The 18620-nt window shown below is 46.2% G+C and overlaps 1 long non-coding RNA gene across 1 annotated transcript; it reads right to left on the bottom strand.

Moving 5' to 3' along the window:
* Nucleotides 1-1182: 1182 nt before the first annotated feature.
* On the bottom strand, nucleotides 1183-8459 carry LOC122666119. The gene is made up of 3 exons (XR_006333495.1): nucleotides 8449-8459; nucleotides 7217-7223; nucleotides 1183-1415 (listed from the first exon to the last, which is right to left on the bottom strand). It is a non-coding gene; the product is annotated as an uncharacterized LOC122666119 (long non-coding RNA).
* Nucleotides 8460-18620: the final 10161 nt, after the last annotated feature.

The following is an 18620-nucleotide window of genomic DNA, read 5'->3' as shown; positions in this document are numbered from 1 at the left end:
ATAATAATAATAACACATGCAATGATCCTAAAATGCACTCTCTCCATTTAAGCCCTTCCAAAAGTTTAATAAGAACCCTGCCCAAATTGTAATACTCATGGGCCAAAAGGTACATGTACTGCCATGCACATGCACGGCCATCATTAAATACATTTAAGCTAAGTAATGAAAGTATCTCGACGCCCCCAATAATTAGAGATGCATGTAAACGGATCGAATACGAATAGAATATGATCGAATTCAAATATTTCATATCAAATACGGATACGGATGCGAATCGAATTCAAATTTTTGACTATCTGTTTACAGCCTTGACTTATGTAATAATCCAAATCTTCCTCCCTTGACAAATACGCTTCATGATTCTCAATCCATGTCACTTAATTGTCATAGTATCATGATTTCTCATTTCTTCATTTCTTAAAACTTGTTGAATCTTCAAAGACCCTCAAGATCATTAATTATTTAATATTTTATTATTAGTTGGATATCTATTTAGATCAGATAATTTATGTTTTTTAGATTATTTGAATTTTTTTCTAAATATCTCTAAACGGATACGAATGCCCCTAAACAAATACAAATGCAAATCAAAAATCAAATTTACGAATATCAGTTTACATCCCTACCTGTCTGCCTATAATAAAAAGTTGATGGACATATTTAACGTAGGTCGTGCATATGGACAGCTGCAAATGAATGATGAATCCCTTCCTCATATTCATTTTACCAAAAAATATGACATTGTGAAAGGTTGATCCACAAATCTATCGTCATCATTATTCCTCACCTTAGACGTTGGAAATGCCCTTCATTACCCCCTATGCCCTACAAGGACAATAATAGCCTTCTTAAAGAAAGAAAGAAAATATAATTCTGGCCCCATTCCGATCTGTCCCTATTTCTCTATATATCTTTTTTAACCTAAAGATGATCTCAAACTTTCATGTTCTCTTTTTGTCGTTTGGTTTTTTGTCTGCTTTCTCCAACCTTTTCCTGAGTTGAAGAATAACTCCATTCCTCATTTTCTTGTTTTGCGTACACCCCCCCCCCCCCTCTCTTTTTCCGGCCGGTTAAGGACATTTTTCTGATCACTATGTTTGGTTCTCTATTAAGAATATGTGTTTAATTTCGCAGCCCATTAGATGCCCACTCTTTCCTACAAAGCAGATGGCTAGAATTTTCATGGCACCCAAACGGACCCTAACGGCATGTACAGTGCATGTGGAGCAAGCAAGCTAAAAGAATATGTAAGAAATGCAAAAACGGTAGGAAAAATGATTTCAACAACATGCATGAACACACAAACACACACTTACCTGTATCTGAAATTTGGAATATTGAAGTAAACGAATCCCCTTTCTAGGATTCCAATTCGATGGTTGAAAATGTGTTTGCGTTATTCCACAAATCTTCTGGATCCACTTCCTTCATACAACAACTATGACTGAATTATCAAAACGAAACTTAAAGGCAATATTGTTTTGACTAAAACAGAAAGCAGGAAGGAAGATGGCCTGGAGGAGGGAAGATATATATAACTTGCTCCAATCATTTGAAAAGGGCCAGTTCAATGACTACTAATACATGGTTTGTGATATATAGTTGACTGCAGTTGGAATGTTAGCTAGATTGGAGAAAGACTTATTGTTGCAGTAAAGATTTTCAAAGTAGGGACACATACCCTGGAGCATGATTCTCCATGGGAAAGAAAATAATTAAAAGTGGCAAAAGGTTCTCGTTTTTGGGCAAAGGCAGGTTCTCGTTTTTGGGTAAAGGTTGGCATGCTGGCGCTGTGTCAATCCAGATCCTCTATAGTTCGGTGTCACGGACTTAGATCTCTCTAAGCAACTGCGTCGACACTTAGCACTCACGCTAGCACTTAGCCCAAGTCCATGGGCTTGCAAGTTAGGTCCGTGGGCCTTTGTTGGGCGGACCGTGACAGCGGGTTACCCCAATTGCCGTGCTGCGCAGACACAAGGTGGTGCGTAATGACCACCTTACCCTTGCCCGAGTGTCTTGCCCGAGTGGGGGTAAAGCGATCATTTCACACCATCTTTGTGTCTGTACAGCATGGCTGTTGGGGCAGCCCGCATCGGAGAGGATCTGGATCTATCGTTGAGCCTGTCTAGCTCTCCTCCACCCCCTATAGAAATGACCCCCCTATTTTCTCCATCCCACCCTCTCCATTGGGCTAGCTCCAGAAAAGCTAACGGCAGACCCAATCCTTTCTCTTTTTTTTTTTTTTTTTTTGTATGAAAAATAAAAGATATATGTTGCACATAAATTAATTAAACAAAACACTATTTACAACAACCATACAAGTATCCCTAAGCTTGTTTAGTCTGGTTTTAGTAGCCAGGATATGTGCAACTTAATAATTCTACTATACTTTTTCAAAATATATACATCATGAAGTAAAGAAAACAACTCCCAAGGCCACCCTGTGTGCAATCCCTGAGTTAGCCACATCACAACATCTTGGCAGTCTACACAAACCTCTAGACATGCCCATCTCTGCTCCTTTGCTCCCTGCAAGCCCTATTGCAGTTCTCGAATTTCTGAATCTTGAGGACTCCCTACAAGACCATGATCAATATGTGCCACCACAAATTGAGAACTGAATAATAAACTAGAGGCCCGTTTGTAAATTGATTGAACAATAGACAAAATATTAGGCTTAGCTTGCTTTAAAGATAGTTGTATTGTGGCGCAACCATACAAAGTAAAAGATGATTGCTGCAACTGACACAATAACGTGTTTCTCGGACTTCAAAAGAGAAGGATCAATAATTAAGGATTTTGTAGGATCGAATAGTAACACCCAAGAGGGGTGAATTGAGTGACAACGTTTTCTTACATTTTCTTGTTAACAAACAATTATAATAACAGTGCAAGAACAAAATATAATAAGAAAATATAGAGACAATGAGAGTGGACCAAGGGGTCAACAGAGAGAACCGATGTGGTTCCGGCCTAGGGCTCTTCGATGCTAAAGTTAGATCTCCTGAGCAAATAGATAAATAGTGATTATTCAATATGAGTTCAGATGTCCCTTCTGAGGGTGGTGTACCTTTCCTTTTATAATGGAGTATGATGATATAGTGAGTCCCAGTTTGATGGCGAGTGTGTCGTTGAGTGGATAGAGGCCCTGGGTAGCAGGGCTCTATCCTGATTGGCCATCTCCCCGCAGGAGGGAGTGTCCTGATGGTATCAAGATCCTTGGCGGATAGATACTCGCGTGTGGTGATAACGTCATTGGTGGTTGAATCCATCTAGGTGACGCTACTTCTAAGCGGTGGCCCAGAGTCCTGGTGGTGGCATAAGTCTGTAGTGACACGATTGGGTCATAGATGAGCGGCCTGGGTGTCCGTGTACATCACGTCTGCGTCCACGATGCCGAGCCTGGGTGTGAGACCACGCATGGGTGAGAGGCCGCGCCTGGGGTGGCTACGCTTGCGAGCGTGAGGCTGTGCCTGCGGTGGTCGCGCCTGCTGGTGTGGCAGCGCCTATGGGTGTGAGGCCGCGCCTGCGGGTGTGAGTCCGTGCCTGGGGTGACCGCGCTTGGGTGGCCGCGCTTACAGGTGTGAGGCTACGCCTGGGGTGGCTGCGCCTGTGGGCGTGAGGCCTCGCCTGGGTGGCCGTGCCTGCGGGTGAGGCTGCTCCTGGGTGGCCGCTCCTGCGGGTGAGGCCACGCCTACGGGTGTAAGGCCGCGCCTGCCGACGTGGGGCCATGCCTGGGGTGGCTGTGCCTGGGGGTATGAGGTCGCGCCCGTGGGTGCGATGGACCCTCATGCTTCTCCACTCTCCTTCTTCTTGTCTGTGATGGATCTGCTGTTTATACTTTGCAGGTTGTTTTCATTTCATTTTTCTTGCTAGCTTCTTGTCTGGGAGATCGCTTTCTCGAGTAAGTAATCTATTCTTCTCTTGTCGTTCATGTCGTCTCCTGATGACCCGGGCCTTGCTTCGATCGGGGTTGGATCTTCAGAGGAGTGTTCCCCAGGATCGCCTTCTTCTGTGTGTACTCTATCCTCTGTACCTTCCCCCAGTGCTATTGATGGGGGTGTGGGACCTTCTAGTGTCTCTGGTCCTGGTAGGGATCGTAGGCCTTCTGGGGCGGCGTCCTCAGTCGCTGGTCTTGCTGATATGTTGGGTTATGTTGCTAGTATCTTGTCCCCTTCCGACTTGGTCTCCCTTCGTGAGGAGTTCCACATTCCCGCTGAGGTCGTGTTACGTACTCCCGGACCTGGCGAGTATGCCTTCTCTCATGGTATAGATGAGATATGTCTCTACCGTGCCTTTTTCCTCCAGGGCCTTCGCCTTCCTATCCCTCGCTTTGTCGAGTTGGTGCTAGAGCATTGGTACCTCACCCCTGGGCAGGTGTTGCCCAATTCTTGGAGGGTGATCCTGGGTTTCTATGTATTTTTTGCCCGCATGGGGCGTGCCGCCACTGTTCCCCTGTTCTCCCACTTTTATCTGCTGAAGAAGGGGAATCATGGATGTTATCACTTTGCTCGCTGCGTGCTCAAGGGGCCCTATGCCTCTTTAGAGCTTCTCACAGGGATTACTAGCAACGTGAAGTATTGGAGGGATAGCTTCTTTTTTGCCATGGTCCCCCAATGCCCACTCCGGACTATTAGGGAAGTCATTGACCTCAAGAAGGTCAACCGAGGGCTTGAGCTGAGTGATTTTGAGGGTGACTCCCTCAAGCAGTGCCTGGGTCATGATCCATTCCACGTCCAGAAGTTGAGTCCTGGTAAGAGCACTGTCTCTTGGTGGTTGATTGCGCATTGGTGCCCTATGACCCTTGACAGTCATAGGACTTTGGTAGTGGCGTTGCGCCTTGGTGGTCATCGGACCTTGGTGGCATTGCACCTTGGTGGTCATCGGATCTTGGTGGCATTGCACCTTGGTGGTCCTCGGACCTTGGTGGCATAACGTCTTAGGCATAAAGCCTCAGTGGTGACATAACGCCTTAGGCATAAAGCCTCGGTGGTAGCATAATGCCTTAGGCATAAAGCCTCAGTAGTGGCATAACGCCTTAGGCATAAAGCCTCGATGGTGGCATAACGCCTTAGGCATAAAGCCTCAGTGGTGGCATAACGCCTTAGGCATAAAGCCTCAGTGGTGGCATAACGCCTTAGGCATAAAGCCTCGATGGTGGCATAACGCCTTAGCCATAAAGCCTCAGTGGTGGCATAATGCCTTAGACATAAAGCCTCAGTAGTGGCATAACGCTTGAGGCATAAAGCCTCGATGGTGGCATAACGTCTTAGGTATAAAGTCTCAGTGGTGGCATAACGCCTTAATGTAGTAGCAGTGATTCGATTGAGTGGTAGAAGAAGATAAGTATTCCCGAAACACCTCTTTATTTTGAATGAAAATTTTCAAATTGTCCTTGAAACAGTGATGTCGTCTACTGCTACTGCTGCTGCTACTACTATTGTTACCACTACCACTACTGCTCTACTTAACTGCTACTATCGATGGAGCTGTAGCTTCTACTGGTAATACTTATTCAGGTATTCTGAGTTTCAGGTGTGGTCTACCTTCTTGCCCTCCGGAGTCTTCAAGCGGTAGGTCCCTGGTCTTATCTGCTTGGAGACTTTGTAAGGTCCTTCCTAGTTGGCTGACAGCTTTCTTGCCTTCTGTGGTTGTGATGCACTTGCCCTCCGTAGGACTAGATCTCCCTGGTGGAATAGCCTTTCCTTAACCCTGGTGTTATAGTACCTGGCAGTACATTGTTGGTAGGCAACGTTCCTTCGGAGTGCTCTCTCATGGACCTCATCTATAAAGTCTAGGTTCGTCCGTAGTTTGTCGATATAGGTACGTTCGTTGAAGTGCAGAACCCTATGGGACATGGTGCAGACCTCTACTGGCGCCAATGCTTCAGTGCCATATGCTAGGCAGAATAGGCTCTCTCCTGTGGGTGTCCTTACTGTAGTTTGGTACGCCCACAGAACGCTTGGTAGCTCTTCGACCCATTTTCTTTTGGCTCCCTCTAGCCATTTCTTGACTCATTCCAGCAGTGTTCTGTTGGTGACTTCCACTTGACCATTGGCCTGTGGGTATGTTACCAATACAGGCCGATAGTCGGTGTTGTTGCTTTGACAGAATGCTTGGAATTTGGGGTGGTTGAGTTGTTTGCCATTGTCTGAGACTAGGATCTGTGGTACCCCAAACCTGTAGATGACGTCACCGCGGACGAACTTCTCCATCTCTGGCTCTGTTATCTTGGCCAAGGGTTTAGCTTCGACCCACTTGGTGAAGTAATCAATCGCGATGACCAGGTACTTCCTGTTTCTCGGTGCTGCAGTGAAGTTTCCTAAGATGTCCATCCCCCACATGGCAAAGGGTATGGGGTTGAGGATTGATGTCAGCTTGGTGGCGGGTAGATGGGGTACTGAGACGAACAACTGACATTGCTCGCACTTCTTGGCATATTGTATGGCCTCCTCTTGCATTCGTGGCCAGTATAGCCCCTGACGGAGGATTTTGTCGGCTAGGGCTCGTCCCCCCATGTGGCTTCCACATATCCCCTCATGGACTTTTGCTAGGGCATACTCTGTCCCCTTGGGTCCTAGGCACCGGAGTAGTGGTGTTGTTGCCCCCCGCTTGTACAGTACTCTGTCTAGGATGATGTACTTTGCAGCTCTCATCCTGATCTTCCTTGCCTCGGCCTTGTCTTCTGGTAAGACGTCATTCAGGAGGTAGTTGAGTGTGGGGTCCATCTAGCTAGGTCCCTCTTTGATTTCGTTAACCTACTTTTCCTTATACGTTGGCTCATGCTGGATCTCAACATAGACTGTACTAGCCAAATTTCGGAGTTCATCATTGGCTAGCCTGGATAGGGCGTCGGTGGCGGCGTTCTCGTCCTTGGGAACTCGAACCATCTCGAACTTCACGAAACCCTCAATCAATGCTTGAGCACGTGCTAGATATGATGCCATCCTATCATCTTTCGCCTCATACTCTCCATTCACCTGATTCACCACAAGCTGGGAGTCGCTTCGGGTGGATAGGTGTGTGACTTGGATGGCCTTGGCCACCCGGAGTCCAGCTAGTAGTGCTTCGTATTCTGCTTCATTGTTGGATGCTTAGAAGGTGAATCGGAGAGCATATTGGATACGAAATCCTTCGAGGCTGGTTAATATGAAGCCAACACTGCTTCCTACCACGTTACTTGATCTGTCAGTGAACATGTCCCACGATCCACGATCCTTCTCCTCGGGTTCTCCTATCTCTGGCTCGATCTCAGATAGGGTATACTCTGCAATGAAATCTGTCAGAGCTTGGCCTTTGATGGCTGTCCTTGGTTGGAACCTGATGTCATGCTCACTTAACTCCACTGCCCATGCTATCAATCGTCCAGAGACGTCTGACTTATGGAGTACCTTCTTCAGAGGTAGGTCGGTGAGGACTGTGATGGTATGGGCTTGGAAGTATGGTCGTAGCTTCCTAGCTGCGATTACCAATGCATAGGCTACCTTCTCGATCCTGGTATACCTGGTCTCTACATTGATCGAAACATGGCTAACATAGTAGATGGGCCTTTAGACTTTGTCTTCTTCCTTCAGTTGTACTATGCTGACCGCGACAAGGGTGGTGGTCAGGTAAAGCTATAATTCTTCATTAGGTTCTGGTCGCCCAAGCAGTGGTGGGCTCTCTAGGTACTCCTTCAATTCTTCAAATGCCTTCTAGCACTCTTCTGTCCATGTGAAGTCTTTAGGGCTTCGGAGGTTCTTCAATGTTTTGAAGAATGGTAGGTACTTGTCACCTGCCTGCGACACGAACCTGGAAAGGGCGGCGACCCTTCCATTCAACCTCTACACTTCTCTGACCGTTCGAGGAGGTGCCATCTCTTTGATGGCCTTGATCTTGAATGGATTGGCTTCTATTCCACGTACTGAGACCATGAACCCCAGGAATTTTTCTAACGTTATTCCGAAGGCGCACTTTGTAGGGTTTAGCTTCATCTGGTTCCTCCTCAGTACTGCGAATGCTTCCTCTAGGTTGGTCAGGTGTTGGTTGGCGTGGATGCTTTTTACGAGCATGTCATCCACATATACCTCCATGTTGCACCCGATCTGTTCCTCGAACATCTTGTTGACCATCCTCTGATAGGTGGCCCCTGCATTCTTCAACCCGAACGATATGACGTGGTAGCAGTAGTTCTCCTTGTCTGTCCAGAATGCGGTGTAGGACTCATTACCCTCATGCATGAGGATCTGGTTGTACCCAGAGTAGGCATCCATGAAACTCAGCATCTCATGGCCGACGATGGCATCAATCAGTAGGTCGATCCTGGGCAGTGGGTACTCATCTTTTGGACATGCCTTATTCAGGTTGGTGTAGTCGACACACATCCTCCACTTCCCACTTGGGTTTGGTACCATGACCACGTTGGCGAGCTAGGTTGGGAACTCCTCCTTTCTAATGAACCCTGACTGGCTCAACTTCTAGACCTCTTCCTTGATTGCTGCTTGTCGATCGAGGGTGAAGTTACGCCACTTCTGTTGGATGGGTGTCCTTGTTAGGTCAACATGTAGTTGGTGCTCTGCTATGGAACATGGTATTCCAAGCATGTCAGAGGTTGACCATGCAAAGACATCCATGTTCGCTTGGAGGAGGTGTCCAAGTCCTTCTTTCTGTTCCTTGCTTAGTAGCGAGCCAACCTGTACGACCTTGGAGGGGTCATCCCTGCTGAGGGACCATGGGATGAGGTCTTCCACTGGTCTTCCTCTTCTCTTTGTCAGTTCATCTCTCTGGTCACTGACCATGTTCTCTAGGCAGAGTGTCATTCCGCGGGTGTTACCATTATTCTTCTTCATAAAGGTGGCGTAGCACTCCCTTGCCTTCTTCTGATCTCCTCGGACTTCGCCTACCCCATTCTTGGTGGGAAACTTCATCTTCAGGTAGAGTGGTGATATGACTCCTCTAAGGGCTATCAGAGATGGTCGCCCTAGGAGGCCGTTGAAGGACACCACGGACTTGACAACCATAAAGTTCACCATGATAGTCACTTGTCGAGGGTGCACCCCGAAGGTGACAGGTAGTTCTATAGTACCTCTAATGCAGGCGGTGGCACCTGAGAATCCATGGAGGTAAGTGGGCTCTGGTTTGAGCTAATCGTCCCCGAACCCGAACTGTCGATAGGCGTCCAAAGAGAGTACGTCTACAGATGCCCCTGTGTCTATCAGTACCCTGTGTACAGGTCGGTTGGCTACCTCCACCTGTACTACCAGGTTATCCTCATGTGGGAAGCTTAGTCCTTCCAGGTCTTCATCCGAGAAGGAGATCACCGTCTCGGTCTTGGCTATCTTGCTTGGCTTCTCTGCCACTCCCACGAACCTGGCATGGGCTTTAGCTTTTCTGGTGGACTGTTGCCCCGGTCCTCCAAGTATGGTGAGGATAGGAGGTCCCTTGGTGCCACTAGGCTCTGTTGCCTCTCTCCGCTCTTCTGGGCGCTCTCTCTCTCGATCTGTTCTTCTTTCTTCTCTTCTCAGTTCTACTCTGTGTCCATCACGACCTCTGCCTCCTTGGCCTGAGCGGTTGTCACATCTCCCTTTCCCATACTTGTTAAGCTTCCTGCTCTTACAAGTTGTTCTATCTCTTTCTTCAATTGATAGCACTCCTCTGTGTCGTGCACATTCTCTTTGTGGAAGAGACAGTACTTGTTAGGGTTTCGCTTCTTTGGTCCTGCTAGCATGGGTCGTGGCCAATGGAGTAGGTCACGGTCTTGAATCTGCATAAGTATCTGGGACCTGGTGGTGTTCAGTGGTGTGAACTCAGGGCTGATTGCCCTCTCACTTCTCTCTGGTCGACGGTCAGTCCTCCCAGATGGGTGGTCGCCCTTCTCTTGTCGATGCTCTGTCCTCGACCTCTTACTTTCTTTGCGATCATCAGGTGCTGACCTCTTGTTGTCCTGCGGCTTGGCCTCAATTATCTTCGTTCTAGCATGTAGTACCTTGGCCATATTTACAAACTCGTTGCACCGCTCTAGGAGCTCTTTCATAGTCCTGGTCTCATGACGTGCCAGGTCCTTGATCAAGTCCCGGTCCCTGATACCTCCTGCTAGGGCTACATGCTGTGTCTGGTCGTCCAAGTCTCGAACCTCCAAGGACTCCTTGGTGAACCTACTAACATACTCCCTGAGAGATTCCCCAGGGTTCTGCACCACGTCCAGTAGGTTGACGATGGTCTTCTTCTGCTTGACACTGCTCTGGAAGCGGGTGACGAATTGTTCGCATAGCTCCACGAACGAGCCTATAGATCTCGGTCGTAGCCTGGAGAACCATGATGTGGCTGCTCCCTTAAGGGATGCAGGGAATGCTTAACAGGAGACCACATCCAACCCACCATACAGCGTCATCATGCCATTAAAGTAGTTGATGTGGTCATTAGGGTCCGTGGTACCACTGTAAAGTTCAAAGGTGGGTAGTCGAAACCTGGACGGTAGTGTGGCTGACATGATCTCTGTCGAGAATGGGTGTTGTCTAGGTATGCAATGTGTCTCACCTTTGGTCTGCTTCTTCAACCCTTCCAGCTTCTGATCCAGGTCGCGGAGTCTTTGATCGACCTCCTCATCCCGTGTCTATCTCTCACGCCTGGCAGGATGTTCATTGCGACCTCGTTCACGCTCTCTCCTGGATGTTCCCTCCCTCCTTGAGTGTTAGCAGGATGGTAAATGGTCGTGCCACGATGAACCCTGTCGCGAAGGTGAGGGGCTTTCCTCTCTGTAGGTCCGGCTTCGTCGTGGTATGCGACCTTCTTCAAGTCGTCCGTCGAACACAGACCTCCAGACTGATCTCTATGGGCTAGGCACCCTCACTCTGGGTGTTGGTGTCCTCCCACGCTCTGACCGTGGTGGGAGGTCTCTTGTTCTCCTGGGACGCTAGGAAGGCTCCCCCCGCTACGGAGTGGGGGTTGCCCATCGCGCAAGTCTCTCTAATCCCACACCCCTGGGAGATGATCTCCTAGGGTTCGGCTTTTGTCGAGGTGTGAACTCTGCCCTTGCTGACGACAACGTCCTTCAGCGGTGAGACGTCGCATGCTGTGTCAAGTATTCTCAAAAGAGTCATTGTTCATCGAGGATTTGTCGCTGCAGGTCGTTGATCTAACCCACAGTGGCTGGTGCATTGGGGTCAGGTATCACCTCCACCACCACATCGTCGGCCTCGTCATTGTTGGGCTCGTCGACCACAAATTGGCCATTAAGGGGGATCTCTTCCTCTAGAGGGACATGGTCCTGGTCATTGGCTCTGCGGCGAGAGCACTCTGAGGGTGGTGATCCATTCCTCGCCACGTTGTTGGTGGAGGTAGTCTTCCTTCCTGCCATTGAATGAATATGGAAGCGAGCTAGTAGACGTAATGGCTAGCATCGTTCCCAAAGACGGCGCCAATCTATTGCGTTAAGAAATCATCGAGCGGTCCTACGAGTGCCGTCACCTGCAAGTGGACCAAGGGGTCAATAGAGAGAACCGGTGTGGTTCTAGCCTAGGGCTCTCCGATGCCAAAGTTAGATCTCTTGAGCAAATAAATGAATAGTGATTATTTAATATGAGTTCAGATGTCCCTTCTGAGGGTGGTGTACCTTTCCTTTTATAATGAAGTATGATGATATGGAGAGTCCTAGTTTGATGGTGAGTGTGTCATTGAGTGGATAGAGGCCCTGGAGAGTAGGGCTCTATCCTGATTGGACATCTCCCCGCGGGAGGGAGTGTCCTGGTGGTATCAAGATCCTTGGCGGATAGATACTCGCGTGTGGTGATAACGTCATTGGTGCTTGAATCCGTCTGGGTGACGTTACTTCTAAGCGGTGCCCCAGAGTCCTGGTGGTGGCATAAGTCTGTAGTGACACAATTGGGTCATAGACGAGCGGCCTGGGTGTCCGTGTACATCACGTCTGCGTCCATGATGCCGCACCTGGGTGCAGGCTATGCCTGGGTGAGGCCGCGCCCAGGTGGGACCCCCGATTGGTTCTCCTTGGTTCTGGAGCTGGTCATTTTATGACACGTGGCAGACGCTGGCTGGTTCGATGAATCTTGGATGTATCAGAGAGACACAAGCAATTTAACTAGAGTGGTTTGGATTCACCAATCCGACGTCCACTACCCGGGTCACAATGACTAAGGATTTCCATTATCAATGATCTCTTCCCAAATGGCAAGGAATAAGCCTTATACATCTCAATCACAGTTCCTCGGAATGAGCACCCAGAATACTCTAATGTCAAGGATTTCCTTAACTAAGTCACATAGACTAAGAATTTTTTACCCAGGTCACACAGACTAAGGATTTCTTTACACGTATCACATAGATCAAGGATTTCTACTCAGGTCACACAGACTAGGGATTTCCACTTGGATCACATAGACCAAGGATTTTCCTACCCAGGTCACACAGACCAAGGATTTCCTTACCTAGGACACAAAGACTGAGGATTTCTACTCGAATCACATAGATCAAGGATTTCCTTCTTCAATTGCAAAACACATCCACAAGCATGTACACAAAGTACATATCGAGCTACACAACAGTAGGAAACCATTGCTACATGGAGCTATAGAATTGTAACCAATGTCAACTTGTGACTCATGATGAGTATGCATAACCGAATGAGAAAGAAGACTATCTTTGCCACAAGACTGAGGAGATGAAACCGCTGCAGATTTGTAACCTCGTGGCCTAGGAGAATGATGACTTCCATTGTAATCGCTAGTTGCACGTAATGACGCTTGGGCATTCAATTGTATAACCGATTGGAGGGAGTTATGTGCCTTCAACTGTGTATCTAATTGATGGGATGAGCCACGTAGAACTAGTGAAACAGAAGAGGCACTCTGTTGGCCACCATCATTCTTAGGGGGTAAGGAGCTATATAAGTGTCACGCGGACTATGAACCTACAATCTGATCGTCCGCTCTGGGTCCAATCCTGGCAAAGGATGTACTTTGCATATTGATTGTAGCAGAGCCCTTTGTCTCTAGCCTAAATTAATGCCTTTTGGACTACTATAGCTTCAGTAACACATGCAAAATTAGTTTCACCTCCACCAGAGGAGCAAAAGAGGAAGTGGCTAAAAGAGTCTCTAGTAACTCCGCCATATTCGTTGATCCTAGGATTGTCGTAGCTAGCTTCGTCAACATTGATTTTCACTTGATCAGTCGATGGTGGCTTCCATGAAATGTGAGTTTGCCTTAAGTGTATTGGTTTAAATCTGCATGATTGTGTAAACTTAGAGGCAAAACGTCTGGCCATGTGACATATACTGACCGCATTCAAAAAGCTCTGGGGGAATATGAAATTTAAATATGAAGTCCATTGGTGCCACGAAATGCTGCAAATCGTAGAGAGCTTATTGATAGACGATTCTGTACCATTCAACTCCATGATGAAGTTGTGAAGGTCTATCTGAATGTTGAACCACGACTAACTCTCAAAAGAATAATCGAGCCTCCATACCACGTTAGCTCGAATGCATGTTAAAAACATGTGAGAGGGATCTAAGAAGAGAAAGGAGCATAGTGGGCAATGTGGGGGAAAGTTAGCGAACTTGTTGTTTGGTAGATCTATAGTAGGGAGTTCCCCAAGAGGAGCTTCCAAAGAAAGAACTGGACTTTGGGAGAAGTGGGGATGTGTCATAGTTTTAAACATACAGGGTCCACTAGATTGGATTCATTTGTCGTCTCAATATTGTATGAGGAAGATACAGTGAATACACCATTAGCGGTAGGAAGCCAAATATACCTATCTCGTTGATTCACTAAAGGAAAGGGAATGTAGAGTATTTACATAGCAACATCTGGTGGCCACCACTGAAACATGATGTCTTTGCACCGGCCTCTATCTTTATGATTAATGAGCTAACTTACCAAGGTTGGTGCCGAAGGCGGCAATGGGAATAGGGCGGAGCTAGAGCGAAAGTTAGGGATCCAAAAATCAGTCCAAGGTTTATAGACGTCCCATCCCCCACTTGAATAAAAAGTGTCACACCCCTATCCCGATAAGGGATAAAATATAATAAAAGGTGTGACTAGGACAACACATGTTATCTCAATAAGCGACCAAGATCACAGATACAGTGTCCTAACCCACAGTCATAAACCAATATTAAACTATAATAATATCAGAGTGCGAAAGATAAAGGAATATTACATTCTAAGATAGGTTAAAGCTTGTGGAAGCATAAATTAAATAATTATAAGATGTTCAATGGCTAAAAATAATAAGTAGCATAGATACAAAAGTCCTATGACCATCAAGTAGCTACCAAAAAGATAATACATAAAAATTTATATAAAACACAAGGCTCTCAAAATGACAAAATGGGATTGAATCCCAAGTAACAGTGCAGTCCGTAGGCATAATCATCAAGGGGCAACCATCACCATGATCCTCAGTCATGGCCTCTGGCTCCACAATACCAAAATCATCTGCATCAAAATCTAAAAAGAATGTGTATATGGAGGTTAGCTCCACTGAGCTAGTGAGAGAGAAAATGGGATGCACAATCACACAATCACAAATAGTCCATGATGTATGCCATTATTAATTCATTTACCACCTAACACACAATGCTAAGTCAATGGATATATGCTACTGCAATAACTCGGGAAGACACTATGGATCCTTCCATGTTCACCATAATGCAACCTCAATTATTACCATGGGGCCCGTGTTGGTCGTAGCCATCACCATGCAGAGGCAGACCCCGATAACCATTATTACCCCTGGCCTGGCCTCTCTAACTCTCCACAGGCATCAAGTGCTCTGGTTACCCAACACCTAAACCCCTGTTGGTAAGGATCGTAGCATAGGGAACGAAATCCTAACCACAGTTATACTACATGCTTCCTATCGTGTCGAGAGGTATTCCGGATGTATCAACGTCCCATTCCATCTAACACCCGAGTACCAGCACAACACGACGTATACAGACCATCATGGCATGCAATGTAAGTTCACATACATTTCTGGGGTCCCAGTGCCAGCATTTCCCGACACCATTACCTGATACTTAGATGAAACATAATTCTCAACATCATCATATCATTCCATAATCAAAGTGAATAATGCAATTATGCAGCATGTTCAATGATGATGCAAGTAGCATAATAAAGATACACTTATTATAAACAAACCAAACAATCACCCAAAACCCACTCACCAATTACTTGTAATAGAATTTGTATAAGCATAATGACTCCCGCTCAATTTCACTCTCTTGCACGTGTGTTGATGCCTAAGGAAATAAGTAAGACTGTGAGAGAATGTAGGGAGGGTCTCATAGAAGAGCCCCCACAAATTACATAAGTTATAGGCTTCAAAACAGCATCGGAGGCAACATCGGAGTCAACATCGCATGCCTCCGACCTTGCATCCGACCTTCCTTGCAGGCTCAGGCCTCATCGGATTCAACATCGCATGCATCCGACCTTCCCTGCAGGCTCAAGCCTCATCGGATTTAACATCGGATTCAACATCGCATGCCTCCGACCTTACATCCGACCTTCCCTGTAGGCTCAGGCCTCATCGGATTCAACATCGGATTCAGCATGGCATGCCTCCGACCTTGCATCCAACCTTCCCTGCAGGCTCAGGCCTCATCGGATTTAACATCGGATTCAACATCTCATGACTTCGACCTTGCATCCGACCTTCCCTGCAGGCTCAGGCCTCATCGAATTTAACATCGCATGCCTCCAACTTTACATCCGATACAACTTAGGTGCGATTTTAAGGTCCTTAACAGTCCAGATTTATCCCATTTGGTTCTTTAAGTTCCAAGGGACTAGGGAGGAGGTGTCCTATGGTCTATTAAGGTTTTAGAAGTACCCATCATCAAAAGATTGAGGGATTTAAAGGATCAAATGCTCAAAATCTAGATTTGGGGTTTTCTTTGGTGGTTGAAACTCTAGAATCAAATAGATTCAGCAGGAGATCAAAATAGAGGTCTTTATAGGACTGTAACACATTAATGGAGTCCCAAAAACACAGCTTAGGCTAAACCATTTGGTTCCTAGAGAAACCCCAAACTCAAAACTGAAACAAGGAGAGTCATCTAAGCTCAAAACCGAAACATGGAGAGCCATCCAAGCTCAACAGAAAAAGAGAAAAGAGAAGGGAGGAATGAGGAAAGAGCACTTGGCCTACCTATTTTAGGTACACAAGAGCTGCACCAAGTAGACCCAAGCACAAGCAACCGATCCCTTCTTTTTCTCCTTCTTCTTCTCCTTCTTCTCCTCCTTCTCCTCCTTGCTTCAAAGCTCTCGTCTCTCTTATGGTTTAAGTTAGCTAGGAAAGAAATAGGAAATGGCTAAGGGATTGCCCTAGCTATCCTATTTATAGAAAATGTCATACTAAGGTATGTTTGGCTAGGGTCTCTTAGTTATAAATATAGGGCATGTTTGGGTAGGGTAGCTTAAATGTCCACTTAGGGGTTGTTTGGGTAGAGTCTCTTAATAAACCACAAACACATTACCCATCTAAACTCAATTAAACACTATTATAAACACAACTTGGGCCCAATGGGCCCCATTTTAGAATAAAGCTTGGGCATTGTTTGGCTAAGGTCTTTTAATGTCTAAAGTAGATGAACCTATTTCAAGCATGACTTGGGCCCAAGGGCCCACTCAAGAGGTCACCAAAACAAAATGGAGGCTAGGGTAGTAGTCAACCATGACAGGGCACCAACAACACCCTCAACAAAGGGCATGTGGGCCCCACATAAGGTCTCACTCAAAACCACCACGAGAACAACATCGGATGCAAGGTCAGATGCACGCATGACCCTGCATCCTATGCAACAGAAAGGACAAATAAAGTATCAAAAAGGTTTGGGCTTGGGCCCGCACCTCAAGGACTTTGAGGGGAAGGAAACAAGCAATAAAATACGTTTAGTAACTTACCCTTTGACCATCATGGTGAAAGGCTCACCGACAAATAAGGCAGCATAGTCTACATACCACGAGGATAAATAATAAACAAATAGGCTCTCGGGTGCGGGTATAACAAAAAGTCTTTTAAATAATAGATACCTTGCTACCAGAATTGACCTCTATCCCCAAGAAGCCGAAGTTGTGGTAGGGGCATGGAGAAAATTCTGAATTAGGGAAATACTTTTGTTTCATTAAACATCCCCAAAGAGAAGTAGGGTTTGGAAGTTCCCAAGCTTTTTTTTGTCAAGCATAGCTTTATTCATGGGACTTGCGCGTTCTAGATTCAAACTTCCACACCGTTTGGATGGCATATAGAATTCCAACTGATGGTTGGAATTAGAGAGTCCTCCCCACTAGATCAGAAAAACTTGCGGCAAGTGGAGTTCAAAGTCTGTGAAATAGACAATAGAAGTTGAAAGCAGGACATATAGTGCAAGGGGAGAGCCGAGAGAGTGGATTGTATTAAAATGTGCTTTCCGGTCGAGGATAGGACTTTGATTTCCATCCTTGTAGCTTGGTGTTCACCCGTTGAATCAGGTATATGCAATCTGTCTTTTGAATTCTTCTATTGATGAGAGGAATTACCAGATAAATACCTCTGAGATGTTGGGGTAATATGAAATGTCGCTAAGAGTTCTTGTTTCAATGATGCATGAACATTCGGGCTATAATGTGCTCTGGTCTATCGTGATGTTCAAGCATTGCCTCGACATATCACAATACATGTTTATGATATCTGTTAGTAATCTCATCTCCACTCTAGAGGCCTCTCCAAAAAGAATGAGGTCATTGACGAACGACATATGAGTGATACATTCCCCCCCTCCCCTATGCATAAACTAATACAATGGAGCTGCCTATTTGCATTCACATCCTCTAGGTGAGTTGAGAGGACCTTGGCACATAGCACAAAGAGATAGGAGGAGAGCGGATCTCCTTGCCTTAGACCTTGCTGCAGTGAGAAAAAGTCAAGTGGGGAGCCATTAAGAATGACCGCTAATTGAAAGGACTCCACGCAGAACGTAACCCTATCAATCCACCAAGGGTGAAACCCATAGCCAGATAAAATTGATCGAATGAAACCCCATTTGAGGTGATCATACGCCTTGCTCATATCAATCTCTATAGCCATCAGACCGTTGCAACCTCTTTTGTGAGATTTAATTCGATGCATGAGCTTGTGGCAAATTAGGATATTATCTTGTATGCGTCTTCCTCAAATGAATCCATTCTAATTGAATGATATTATCTTATGAAGCAAGGGTCTCAACTGACTCACCAATATTCGAGTTATTACTTTGTAGCAGGAGTTGCATAGATTGATTGACCTGTAGTCTTCAATGGACACACGATTCTCCAATTTGGAGATGAGAGTGAGATAGGTTCTGTTTAGCAGTTTGGCAATTGCACCCTTGGTGAATATATCATGTATCATAGCTATTATATCCGGATCGATAACGTCCCAGGAATTAGTGAAGAACATGCCAGAAAATCCGTTGGGGGGCTGATGCCTTCAAGGGCCATCTTGGAAACTGTGTCTTGTATCTCCGCATCTGTGATGGGCGCTAGTAAATGATCATTGTCATTGCTCATGACACAGCCAACAATATTACATAAGTATTCTAAGACAATTCAAGGGCTACTTGTGGTGAAGATGCTTTTGAAATGAGATATGATGGC

Source organism: Telopea speciosissima, chromosome 6 (assembly GCF_018873765.1).
Source record: "Telopea speciosissima isolate NSW1024214 ecotype Mountain lineage chromosome 6, Tspe_v1, whole genome shotgun sequence".
NCBI lineage: Eukaryota > Viridiplantae > Streptophyta > Magnoliopsida > Proteales > Proteaceae > Telopea > Telopea speciosissima.
This window is presented reverse-complemented; position numbering and strand designations above follow the sequence as displayed.